The following is a 13,885-nucleotide window of genomic DNA, read 5'->3' on the forward strand; positions in this document are numbered from 1 at the left end:
GAGTGGAGCATTGCTGTTCACTGGCTGCCTTTTAGATAAGGGGAGGAAGTGCAAGGAAAGTTTAAACTAAATTGTACCTAGACAATTACTGAGGACCACCCAGAACGCAGTTCATACTTGAATACAATTTTACTGCGTATAAACCAGAAACAATGTATCAAGCAAATTGAACCCAACAAAATGCAAAACAAAATGCAAAACAAAACCATGAGAGCCTACACATGAGAGCCGTGATCCAAAAAGCAGGAAAAAAGCATCCATTAAATCTAGTTCAGTGCTGACATTACTTTTGTATAACTGGGTTACATACCCTGAAAGCCTTTTTTGTTTGTTTTTGAAGAGTTTTTTGTTCAGTAATTTATTTACAGTCCACCATAGAAAGAAGATCAAGTAGAGAAAATATCCACCAGCAGATGGCCTGCTCTGGTTAAAATGTGAAAAATACCCTGCTGAATCTGGCAAGCACTTTTATCTAATAAAGTTTTACCTATTAAACTTTGATCAAAAGTCTTTGGTTTCTGTTGTGTCTTCACTCCAACATAGTATATTAAAAATAAAGGATTCAACTTGGAGGTAAAATGAAGAGGACTTCACTGTAGTTTTCAATATAACATATCAATGCACTGGCGGATAACCTATAAGTATACTCAGTAGCAGTTTATATACTATAGTTTCATCCTGCGTCTGACAAACCCCACTTTTGTTAAAACTTTCTGTGCAACTCTGCCTGTTTTTACAAAATTGAAAAAGATACGATTTCTCTGAGAGGACTTTAAGACTTTTTTTGAATATAGGTCATATAATCATATGATTATAAACTTATCTTATTCTGAAATTTTTCAAATAATCTGGGTTATTTTTTGTTAAAGTTGTGACCACTAGTAGACTTCTGGAGTAAAAACATTTAACTCAATTTGTACAATACTATGAACACTCCAAGAGACCTCACTGACTATTTGAAATAAAAGACACTATATTTAATAAAAACGTACTTCTGTAAATCCACTTAAGTCGTTTTTTTTAAAAAGGTTATAAAAAACTAAATTAGAGATTAGGTAAAGATTCCAGGATACAGAGAAAGATTAATTCTAAAATAGAATTAATTCAATTAAATCTAAAAAAATACATTTAAATAGGGTTAATGATAATAACCCCTTATTGTCCTAGAAATAAACCAACACAAGTTACTTTTTTGCAGAAGAGGAGAGTGGACCCAGATGGAGAATTACACTCCCTGAATGATGGGTGATGATCCATCACCTGCAACCACATGGCTGGATAGAGCATGTCTTTTCCTTTTCTGGGAGAACCATTAGTTCTCCCTGTTTGAAGTTAAAAACAACAGAACATTCATAGCAGGCCAAATGCCTGTAAGTTAATACAAAAAAACAAAATTATGACATTCACATTTTTCTAACATTATTATTAATTCCAAAAGGAAGTTAAATGTTGTAAACCTTTTTTTTTTTTTTTTACAAGTTGTTTTAGTAGTTGATAGCTTCACGCTGGAAAGATCTATTGTAGCTGTCTGTTTTGAAGAAAACCTGGAGAAGCGTTTGATTGAACACAATGTTGTAGTCCAAGAGAGTATGAGGATTTCATGATTTTGGCACTGATGGCTGGCTTGATTGCTCATTTCATCCACCTGTCTAGCTCTGCCCTGTTCCTCATCACTGCTCATCTGATCCCCCTGCTCTTGGTTCTATTTTAAATCCTTGGCCCCACCATCAGTGCCAGTTTATTTTTGAGCCTTTGGTGTTGAGAGTTCTCTACCGTTTCTAATAGTGTTCTGATTGTCTGATCCTGACCTGTCTCTGTACTTGGACCCTTGAGCCTGCCTGCCTCTGTCTGATCTGGTTGCCTGGCCTGTCTTTAGACACCCGTTGGATTCTTCAGTGGACTGAACCTGGATCTGCCTCTGTAGATCACCCTGTGGATTATCCTTCCTTCCTTTGTCTGCTCGGACCTGACCTCCTGTCAGCTCTGCAGCCTTCTAGGCTTCTGCATCTGGGACTCTCTGGCAGTGTCTTGTCAGCCGTCTGGCTGGAATCACCCTTGTTCTCTGGGCACTGACTGAACAGTCAAACCAGGTTAGTGACTCACAGAGTCATATCATCCACCGTCGGAGTATCATAGTCACTAACCTGTGTTTCTGTGTGATAGACATTCCTGCCTCAGCCGCTGCAGCCGCTGCTACTGCAGATCCATTCAGTCATTGTCTGAATAAATGCTTTTTAAGTATTCCACTGTCTGTTGTGCCGGAATTCTGGGACCTACTTTCTGAGCTTTTACAGAGGAAGGTTGTCTGCAATGTTCTTCATTTTATGAATATTTCTTCTTTGTAAAATCATCTCCAGTTTCGAGAAGGTGTTCTCAAAATAAATCAGGTCTTCTCTATCAGCTTTTTGCACTTTTTTCCATGCAGGTGATGGGAGAAGATATGCAGCATCTCAAGGACTTAAGTTTCATTAGGAAATACAGTGTGCACTGTCCCTTCTTGTAGACGATTTCACAGTTTAGTCCTTGATCAAGTCTGCTTTACATTTGAACACCAAAGTATTCATACTCCTCTAACACCTTCATGTCTTCTCCCAAAAAAGCTACTAATAGTAGTAGCTTTTGACTTGTTCCTGTTTCTTCTGAAATCTACAATCATCATCCTTGTTTTGTATATATTCAGGATCAGATGATTGTATCACAGCGTGCAACAAAGTGGTTCACCATCTCCCTGCACTCAACTTCTTTTCTATTTTAATGCATCCAATGACTACAGAGTCATAAAGATATTTCTGCAGATGACAGGACTCTGTCTTGTATTGGAAGTCTGTGATGTACAGAATAAAAAGGAATGGTGAGAGTACCGTCCCCTGTGGTGCTCCATGATGCTTTTGTCCAACTGCCACCTGAATCTTCAGGAGTAAATCAGGCCAATTGTGTTAAATGCCTGCAGAAATCAAGTTATATGACTGCCTCATAGTGCATTATGCTTTGTCTAATTGACAGTTGGTTTGATGAACCAGGTGTATGATGGCTTCTTCAAATAGTTTCACGTTGTAAACAAACTGCATCGGGTTTTGCTTACACAGGTGGACTTAAAGAAATCTCTCTTGGGTGTTAAGGATGTGGGATGCTAAACAGGTCTATAGTCAATGAGAACTAGTTTTATTTGGTGTCTGAACAGGGCAGGATCTATTGCTAAACAATGGAACCATCTCCTGGTCAAGGGGTTACAGTAGACCTCTTGAGACACCAGTGGGAAGGAGTAGCACATATCTTCTGATTTGGTTGAGAACAAATTTATAGAAGCAGGTGGATCCAAGACAGGGGTGGAAAATGAAACATTTAAAGTTGAAAAAAGGAAGCTTTGAGTAAAAAGGGAGCGGGACGACTGACTGGGAGCAGGAGAGAGGGATGCTGAGCTTGTTTCAGAGCTGAACCTATTGAAGAATCTATTCATTTCAGTGTCTCTGTCCAGACTTCCATCTGTCTTATTCTCCTCCTTAAAGCCCGCAATCTTTCTTAATCTCTAACCACACATGTCAGTATCAGACATTATACTGACAGAACAGATATTGCTCTGCAGGAGCTTACTTTCCAGCTTTCTTCCGTATGCCTCTGTCATAAGTGCAGCCCTGGTAGCTTATCCGATTACCCACTTCATTCACCTGCTGTTCCCTCCCTGCTCTCTAATTATCATTCATCTTATACACCTGCTCCCTCTGCTACATATTCGGTTCAGCCCAGCTATCGGGGTCAGATCATTATTCTTGGTTTATTTGTGTTATGTTTTCGTATTATGTTATTCATGTTTATTTTTTTAGTTTTATTTAAGTCCCTGGTTCATGTTTCCATCCCCAGAGGCCAGTGGATTGAGAGGGTTGGGTGTTTGTCTCCTGTCTTCTGATCGTGTACCGGCTCCTCTCCGCAGAGCCCTCAGGGTTTATGGCTTGGAACGTGGGGGAGGTCAGTTTTAGTCCCGAAAGCTTGGCTCCTAGTTGGAGACCAGTTTAAAGTTCCTGCAATTATCCTGGTGCCGTGTCTTATCTCTGTCCTTCATCCACCAAGCTTGCCTGTCTCAATCTGTGCATGTCTGTCTGAGCTCGCTGCTAGACTCATGGAACTCTGAACCTACACTCATGCTCTGTGGATTCCTGGAACCCTGGATCTGTCCGTTCCTGTGTGCATTCGAACACCTGGTCATGCTACGGACTACTGGATTACAGAACTGTTTCTGTCTGATCTGTATCCCTGACCTGGATCGGATTCCTGCCTGCTCGCTGGTGTTGCTGCATCAGGGACACTCTGGGCGGCTCCTGGCGCCGAAGCTCGTTGGCATCCCATCGGCTGGACTCTGCCTTCCTTGGTGAGGATGGACTGAACTGTTAAGTGACTCACTCAGATAATCATCTAATGTCAGATGATCATTGTCACTTACCTGTAATTCTCCCTCCAGAGTGTCAGCGATTGGGCAGTTCCCCGCCCCTCCCTCCTGCAGCTGCTGCGGTCCACTTTCCCACAGCAGCCCTCATATCTGTTCTGTTCAGTTTTGTTTTAATTTCTGTCATTAAACATTTTGAAACTTACCACTGTCTGACTCACCTGAAATTTGGGTCCATTTGACCGATTTTATGACAGCCTCTTTGCTTATTTTGCTCATCTTGTGCTTAGGTTGCTTCTGAATAGTCCTTAATTATTGTCTGACCCCCTTGTTTTCTTGAAATTTTCTTGCAATTCCTTTAGATAACTGGTGATCCAGGGTTTATTGCGGAAGCATCTCACTGTTCTTGTGTTTTAATAAAATCTGTCACACACTCATTTATTGTATTGATGTCCACTCCACCTTGTTGACACAGTGCATCCCATTTTCTAGCCAGTTTCTGCAGCCTCCTTGGACCATCTTCTTACAGTTTTGTTTCATGGAGTTTGCCTCTTAAAAAGATTCACATAGTCTCAGCAGAGTTGACATGCACACAGAGTAATGAGAATATCATAAAGGAAAATTGTGATGTTATTTAGTTTTAGCCTCATTTCTCAGCTTCCAAGTTTCCTCTTCTGTTGGAAAAGCTGAGCTGAATAATTATTAGAAACATACTTCAGAATAATATGGAGGCAGTGAAGGATAAAAAGGAGAGCACTGATTTATGGGGGAATGTTTTATACAAATGAGGACAGACTGAAGCCAATCAGGACAATGCAATAAAGAGAGACATCCAGATTAGTTATTTCATTCACTTTGATGTAACCTTTTCATTTTAATTAAATAATGGTGAATTCTCTGTACAGTAAAACTGTAGCGCTTCCTACAAAAATTCTTAAACACCTGATTTAAGGTGTAGCGTAGGCATCCCCAAAGTCGGTCCTCGAGGGCAGCTGCCCTGCAGGTTTTAGAGGTTTCTCTGCTTTAGCACAGCTGACTCTGATGACTACAGTTCAGCAAAAGCCTGTTAATCAACTATCAATGTAAATCAGCTGTGTTGGAGCAGGGAAACCTCTACAGTGGCCCTCGAGAACTTAATTTGGGGATGCCTGGTGTAGAGGTTACTATAGGATGTAGATACTTGTTGAACAGGCCTGCCATCTACAGGCTGTTAAATGTCAGCATCAGCAGACTGTATCTCCCCAGTACATGGACAGAACTTTGCCGATTATGGTTTCACTCAGAACACAAGGTGGTACCACTGTACTTGCTTTAGTAAGTAAATGGTTCACATAAAAACACACAGGTTAGAGCTAGTGTGACATATTTCTTGAGGTGGTTAAAAATAAAAAGGAAGAGGAGAAGAATTTTTATTAGTTTGATTTAAGAAGAGGATTTCTCAAAGAGATTTAATCTTCCTGGTACAGACCAATAGCCTGAGCATTAGGTTAATCGAGCTGTAGAGATTGTTCTTAGGTGTGAGTGGGTGCATTGTGGTTTGCTGTGTATCAGAGACAGTGTCATGAACTGGAAACCCACACCCTTCCAAGATCCATGCAAGGATAGGCCGCTAACAGATGGATATTGTACAAGGACCCTCCTGTGTCTTTGTAGGAAGTTAACACATTGTTTCCCTGAAAAAGAGATTAATCAATAACCGAGTAACATTACATGCACTTACGCTCAAGGTAAGATGTATGAAAATAGCACAGAGTTACTTGAACTTATTTTATGTCACATGAGTTAATGATTTGCTGAAAGCATAACACAAAGGGATTTGTGTCACTCTAGTGTAGCTGCAATGAGTGACTTGATTTCATGCTTGTGGGTTTTACCATGTGGTCAGTACCGCCCAGTGATGTATACAAGTCTGTTGAAATCAGCAAGTCATAGTGAGACAGGGTTGACTTTAAACTTCCCAGTAATTAGGCTCCAGGGTGTTGGGAAAGGTTTAGATTTCCTTCTAGAAACTCTCATACTTTCTGGGATGCTTCCTCCTCACCAAAGCGTTTATAGCTCAGTCGTAGGAATCAAAGGGAACCCTTGGTTCTTCTTTAAAATCCCCCCCTAGACAACTTCTAGTCTCCTATGGATTAAATCTGCCATGATACAAGGAAGTAAAGTCATTTTAGTCAGCTTCAGTCTGTGGTTTCTTCTCGCCTGGTAGACATTTTCAAATATCACTTCCTTACTGGTGGTTTAGTCAATTTATTTTGCAACAGTTTCAGGGACGCTGGTCAAAAGGAAAAAATCTTTTACATCCAACAGTTATAGTAATATAACAGGAGCATTGCTGGAGCTGATTTCCATCAAATATTTGTGATAGAATATCAACAAAACTATGTTATCTCAAAAGTTACCTGAGAATATAACAGATTATGGCGTCTGATCAAACCAAGCAATGGGTTATTGAAGAAATAAAAGCATGTATTCTAATAGTCTATTCTTAACTAAAAAGTGGTTTATGCAAGTGAATTTTATAGTACTGTACTTTAAAACTTAAAAAGTAAAACATAACGTTAACCTTTGATTGATATATCTAAGTTTCAGTCAAGATCAGTCAATGAAATCTATAAAATGGCAACAGAGATCTATATTATAAGAGTTCTTTTAATTATATTCATATTAATTTGCTCTTCCTAACCTAATCTACAATTACTCTGTCGATTTTTCTACAAACTTTGAAATACAATCCTCCTAGCTTTAAAGCAGTTCCTTATACTAACAGTATGACAGTGCTGTTGATGAGAAAATATCTTCTTTTATATAAAAAGGAGACAATAATCAATATCAGCATGTTATTATAACCACACATTGCTTCTTTAAAACATTGAATTAAAGTGGGGAGGCTAATTATCACATAGTATACAGAACTTAGCTTGATTTAAAAATCAATTAAGAAATTATGAAATCCTCTCAGAGTGAAACATTGTTTGATGCCAAGAGTATAATAAACTTAAAAAGTGTCTTAAGTTCATTACATTCCTAATTACTAAGTCAAGTTTTTAATATATATTTTTAAACTGCTTGGAGTAGAAAACTTATGTTTCACCCCTTTAAAATCAAGTGTATTTTGAGTTTTTGAGACCTCTGCACCATCAGTGTGATTTTTTTTGTCCTTAATTATTTATCAAAACTTTCAACGATAACTCTCATTTGAAAGAAAATTTGTTTTGTTTTTTTTTTTTTTACTCCAGGCTTTAAAGCGTTAATGTTTGTTTGGTTTATCTAACAGGCCATGCTCTGTCAATATTTTAAAGAAGGAAAAATAGCAAAAAAAACAGAGGTGCAAAATGTTATCTTAAAAGATTAAATACAAATTTCTATTCTATTCTGTTCTTTTCCGTTCTATTCTTATCTATGTGAATGTATTTTCATCACACATATTTTTTTCTTTTTTTATACTGTAGCGACTCAAGGGTTCTCCTGATAAATGGTGTAACGTTTTAAGGTTTGGGATATGATGGGACTTCAGTTTTCACCAGTTTCCAGTTTAACCTGTTGTTCCTCTTCCTGTCTGTTTTTTGGTGTAGAGATACAACTCTGCATGAGTTAAGCCTCTGTTCTTTTTAGGGACTTCCTCCACACAGAATATTGCGTTGGAGCCAAAAACATGTCAGATTTGATGATAAAAGGCATCACAAGTTGTACTGTCATTTCTTTTTTTCCATGACAAGGACAGCAATAAATTTGGGACACAAAGTCATGATCCTGAGGCATTACTAAGAAGACAAAATAAGAACCAACACTGAGAGAACCGAATAGGACACCAAGACATAATAAGATGAGGGATGCTTGTCACTTCCTCACAGTCACACAATGACACAGTAAAAATGAAGATAAATTTAGTACATCTGAAGATCTGAGCTATGGCCTATCAATTACAGGCATGCATATGAAAATTAACTATCTGTACATTTTCAAAATGTTTGCAAAAGATTTCTGAAAAGTAAGTTTGTGGTTTGAATTCAGCCTATACTGTGTCAAATGTGTAGAATCACCTTTTGTTGCAGTTGTAGTTTCAAGACGTTTGGTTGATATCTTTAGCAAGTTTGCATATATAGAGACTGAAACCCCAGTAATAAGGCCATCGGAGCCAGGTGACTCTAACGCACTGAGGCTTTGTAGAACAAAGGACAACAGAGAATAATGCTCAATGATTTAACCTCTCAAAACCCACCAAGTGGCCAGCAATGTTTTAAAGCGTTTACAAATAATAACTCAGAATGCATGAAAATTACACTGTTAAATGTTTACCAATATAGACATATTAGACATTGTTGGAAAGCTTAGGTTCTCCACAATCCAAACACCTAGTTCATTTTATAGACACAGTGAGCACCCAAGCACAATTAACACAGATATAGCAGCATGTCAAAATGTACCATGAAAAAGCAGCCACAACAAGCAAGCATGTCTTTATAACTGCTGTTTAAAAAAGACCTATTATTTCTGAGAATAAAAAAAACATCTTTGAGTCTTGTTTGAACGAATGCAGTTTGGGTTTGATGCAGCTTGGGTGTTTTACTCACCCAATTTTCACGTATATATTCAGAAACTAGAAGGTGATATCTTTCAAATAATGTAATTTGGGCTTACAGTTCCTGTGTTATTTGCTTTTTCATTTGGGTATGCAAAATAGGCGAGAATTTCCCAAAATGAGGTGGATATTACGAGGCTAAACATGGCACAAATAAAGATCCCAAATCTAAAGCCCAGCACACGAATATTAATGTACACATACAAGTAAGAACTTGGTGGATGGTGAACCTCTGACCAGTCCCAAGTCTTTTCAAGCCTTTGACATGTTATCTACCAGCAATAGCTTCATTTGTCCTCCATTTACTTTGGGTAAGTTTCCTGTCTCTACGGAAGGAAGGTATCCCCACAGCATGATTGCACCACTTCCATGTTTCACTTGTTTCAATTGTGTTCTTATTATGTCACCAGAATACCTATTTCAATATCTTTGCTCTGTTTGGTCCATGGCTTTTGGCAAACCAAAATCAGAGCAACTTTCTTCGTTTCATTCAGTTAAAGCCACACTTTATTTAAAGGTCAAATTTTGTGGAGTGAGTCACTAGTTATCATGGCAATACTCTTCCCATCTTAAGATGTTGGAATGATACTTAAGACTTAGGCTTAGACAAACTTTATTGTCCTTCTGTACTCAGAGTGTAAGTAAAATGAAATTTCATTCAGTACACTTCTCAAGACACTTCCATTTCTTAAAGTGCAGCAGTGATCAAATGTAAAATGGTGATCAAATGTAAATATAAGACTGATTTACGTTTTTTTTTTCCAACATTCAGCGTTTTTTTTTTTTCTGTTTTATTTAACATTCAGCAGTCTAATGGCAGTGGGGAAGAAGCTTAAACCTTTGGGGTATAGTTTCATAATTTAAGTCTGCTTTAGACTTCTCCACAACTACAACATTGACCTGCCTGCTGTGTTCCTTGGTTTTCAACATTTAAACCAAGTAATTTGTTCATTACAGTCCCCTACCAAATATTTTGAGCAGTATACTCGAACCATGACAGCATTGATAGAAACTGACCCATTTTGGTTCAGACGGTGGCAATGGAATAACAAACACATAAAGTCCCTCCCCATTTTGCAGAGTCCCCCAAGGTGCATGCATGGCTGAGGATTGGTGCTTTAAACCTCTGCTAACTTTGACAAAACTTAAAGAGTCTCTGCAATTGAATTTCTTATGATGAAGCAAATGCAAAAGTGTGATTTAGGGATATGTTAGACATATTGAGTATTTCACTTAGTATCCGTCTTGTGTGCAAAACGGTTGTATCAAGACAATCCTAGTGTGAATACCTTTGCCATAACAGATTTAACACTTTCTATAAGACACTAGTTTCTACTTTTTAATTCCATTGCAAGTTCCATTGCATTTACATAAACAATGCATTGAGCAGGATGCTGGCCCCACTTCAAACAGAACTCTAAGGTATCACTTGTCCCACAGCTTCACTGAGGGACAAAGCCCCCGTCTTTGTCTGCATTTGTACCACAAAAGCCAGTGAATCACTTTGCTCATATCAGCCATACAGTAGATTGTCCTCGTCCCAATGAGGAGTCTGCCAAATAAAACTCATCAAAGACTGAGTTGTCATGGCAGCCTGTGCAGGTGATGGAGCCTTCAGATGTAAGCACCTGAGGCTAACAAAGGCTTCACACCAGCCTGGATGCTATTGATGAGGAGCACCACTCACAGAGGCTGAATACTCCCACAGAAACGCAAAGGGAAATGATGCTATTCTTTCTCCCGCTCTCTGTGATGCAGGTGATGTGAAAGACTTCAATGGCATGATTTGGATCTATTTTAACAGCGCACAGGCAGCTCACACAATATCCTCCCGCCTGATGTTTTGATTATTCATTATTTGCTGCAGGATGAAGGGCCTAAGGTTTTCTGAAAGAGATAATTTGTTTAGGATAGTTATAGCTAAGTTATAACATCTACTAAAAAAAAAAAAAACTCTATGAAACAGCATGTGTTTTATTTATTATTATTATTTATAATCATTTAACCCATATTAAACTTTTTTATGTTAACAAACAGATAACTGAGTTGACATGTCCTCAGTAACAGACTTCACTCATTCTTAGGATCTCCAGACTTTTCCAGGCTAGATGTATCTCACATGAACTCTGGGTCTGCGCTGGGCCCGTTTAGGATGTCTTCTGATCTGGAATCTGATCAGGAGGATTCTGATCATCCATCTCAGCTGAAACCTTTTGCGGCAGAGGACCAGCTGTCATACTCTAAGTTCCTCCTCCTTTCTCGGGTGAATTCACTCTATAAAGGAAGTTAATTCCAGCTGCCCGCATTTTCATTTCATTCTCTCTTGATATAAATGTCCTGATCTGAAGTAAGAGTTGAATTATATCCAGCTTAGTAAATCAAGTCTGTACCAGTTTGCTGCGTCTTTATCACAAAAAGCTGGAGCAAGAACTAAACGAATCTTCCTGAGATTGAGTGAAAATCTGGAGGCAGTTGTTCATCTTTTTGCATTTCAGAACCATAGCCTCAGACTTAGCTGATGCTCAGCTGCAAACTGTTCCAGCTCACTTCAAAGCGGTGGTCTACATGCAATCATATCATCAACAGCAAAGATCTTTAGTAGACTCTGAGGTAACCAAACCTCCTCTACCCAACAATGTTAACTTTAATATGAGTCTGAACTCCACAAGCTCCATCGTGGTTATGGACTTGCCTTCTGCTGGTCCTAACTATGGCTCCATCTTATTCAGGTGTAAAGAACAAATGTACTCATTATAAACTTTAAATTTATATACCCTGTGAGTATGAATCATAGGCAAACTCATTAAACTGTATTGCGTCTTAAGGTGAGATGGACAGTTTTGAATATCAGTTAATGAACATTTGCAGTCTTTGTTCTCCAAATGCTCCAACTTCTTCCCTAAATGCTTTATGTTTGATAGAATAATCTTACCATTCTATCTAAGCTGCTGTCAGGCCCCATCAGCAATCTGCCCTGTGGTCTCCATAAAAGCTGTGCCAAAATAATCAGGTTATACAGTGAATAACAAAAACATTAGAGATTCGAATGTGAGATATAGATGCATTTTATCTGTTAATAGCCAATCCATTAGTTGTGTAATGTCCCCCTTGATTAAAACTTATTGATAATTATTAGGTCATGGATTGGAACCCACACCAGAGGGTTCTCTTGAAATTTGCCTGCTCCGTTCCATCAATTAGATGTTGGATTGGTGCTCCGTTCCTCCCATGGCGTCCCTTGTCATATATTTAGCACCAGGTCATTTAAAGTTATCATTTCATCATTAGCAGTTGGACGTTGAGAAGATAAAATTATTTTTGGGTCTCCTTTTTTGAATCCAGAGAGATTTTTTGATGTGTAGCTATTGAAAAAGCTAAGTAATATGGGTCAATTAACATAATCTCCCTCCCCAGTGATATCTGAGGCTGACAGGCCTGGTTTTTACATATCTGAATCATGACGGATTTAGATATTTTATTCTGGGCCAACTCAACAATGGCACCCTGTCAACAAAAACAGTCCCTTTTTTACTTTCTGTTTGAAAAGTTATTTCATTTTTTGTTAATCACATTAAAAACAAATTAAACCGATTATTTTAAATGCTCATAAAAATCAAACAGCCAATTTTTTTTTAACCTGTGATTAAAAAAAAAATCAAATGAATGACCAAAATATAAACAGACTGACCACGTTGAATGAAGAGATTTTATCTAACAAATTCTAGTGCAACATTTAAACACATACACTTGGAAAATCAAGTGTTTCTGTATGTTGTTAAATACGTTTTGGTTCTGTGTTAGAAAATACAAAAAAATTTAGCAGCTAAAGTTTGAGTCAAGGTAGAGTCTTAAACCAGATCCACCACCTCTGATGGGTATTAACTGTGTTTTTTCTTCTTCCCAAATCTATGTGGATATAGAGGCCTAATTTTAAATCCTTTTTGTTTCAAAAATAGAAGCCCAGCTCATGTTCTTAAAAGTGTTATCAATAAGTTTATCTGCTGCCCAGCACCCTCTGCTTATAATTAGACCTGGACTCGTCAAATGTCTTTGGGTATTTTATGGCTACCGGACAGTTGCCTTTATAAAAATTGCTGTATAATCATCAAAGTATGTTATTAATGCTGGTAAATGATCAAATGTTTAATTTCATCTGAAAAGTAGCTCACATATGACCTTAATCAATTCTGGTGAGATTTAAATTGAAGTTATTTGATCCATAAATACTTACAATGGGTATTTATTAATGCCTACTGATAGCCAGATTAGGTCCTGGTATTCACATGCACTGGAAAATAAGGGCATAAATTGCTAGCTTTGATAATATTATTTAATTAACAAGTTTTTTTAAATAAGACCTTTGGTAATATAAAGATAGATGACTGTATCCAAATGGATGGAATAATCTTATAAACTTTAATAAGGACACCTGTTAGGTACTGAGGTTTGTGTTGAATTCTATTACCCATGAATGTATGTTTGATGACTTTTAACTTACATCTTAGAGGGTTATTTTGTTTTAATATCTGGTATATAGAAAAAAGCACCACCAACACGATTCATAAGTTACAAATATTTACTAGACCTGCTGTGGTCGCCTCTGAATAATGGGGGCTAAAGGGGCTCACTAACTACAAATAAAGCAACTAACCGAGTTTTATTGTTTCTTTAGGTTAAATCAGCAGCACTCTGGCATCAATGTGATGATGCTGCTTGGATACAGCAGAGTTTTGCTCATTGTCTGGTTGAAAACACTTATTTCCTTATGAGCAGAAGACAATAAGATAACTCCAAGCATTTTGTTCACAGCCTTAAGGCTAATTTGTATTACATCTGATTCAAGTCAGGCTGTAATCTTTATTACAATAGCTTTATAAAGTGTGTATATCTTCATCTTTATAGTTATGGTAATGTCCTATTTAAAACTT

This window comes from Cyprinodon variegatus, unplaced genomic scaffold (assembly GCF_000732505.1).
Source record: "Cyprinodon variegatus isolate N-32 unplaced genomic scaffold, C_variegatus-1.0 Scaffold47, whole genome shotgun sequence".
NCBI classification, from domain to species: domain Eukaryota; kingdom Metazoa; phylum Chordata; class Actinopteri; order Cyprinodontiformes; family Cyprinodontidae; genus Cyprinodon; species Cyprinodon variegatus.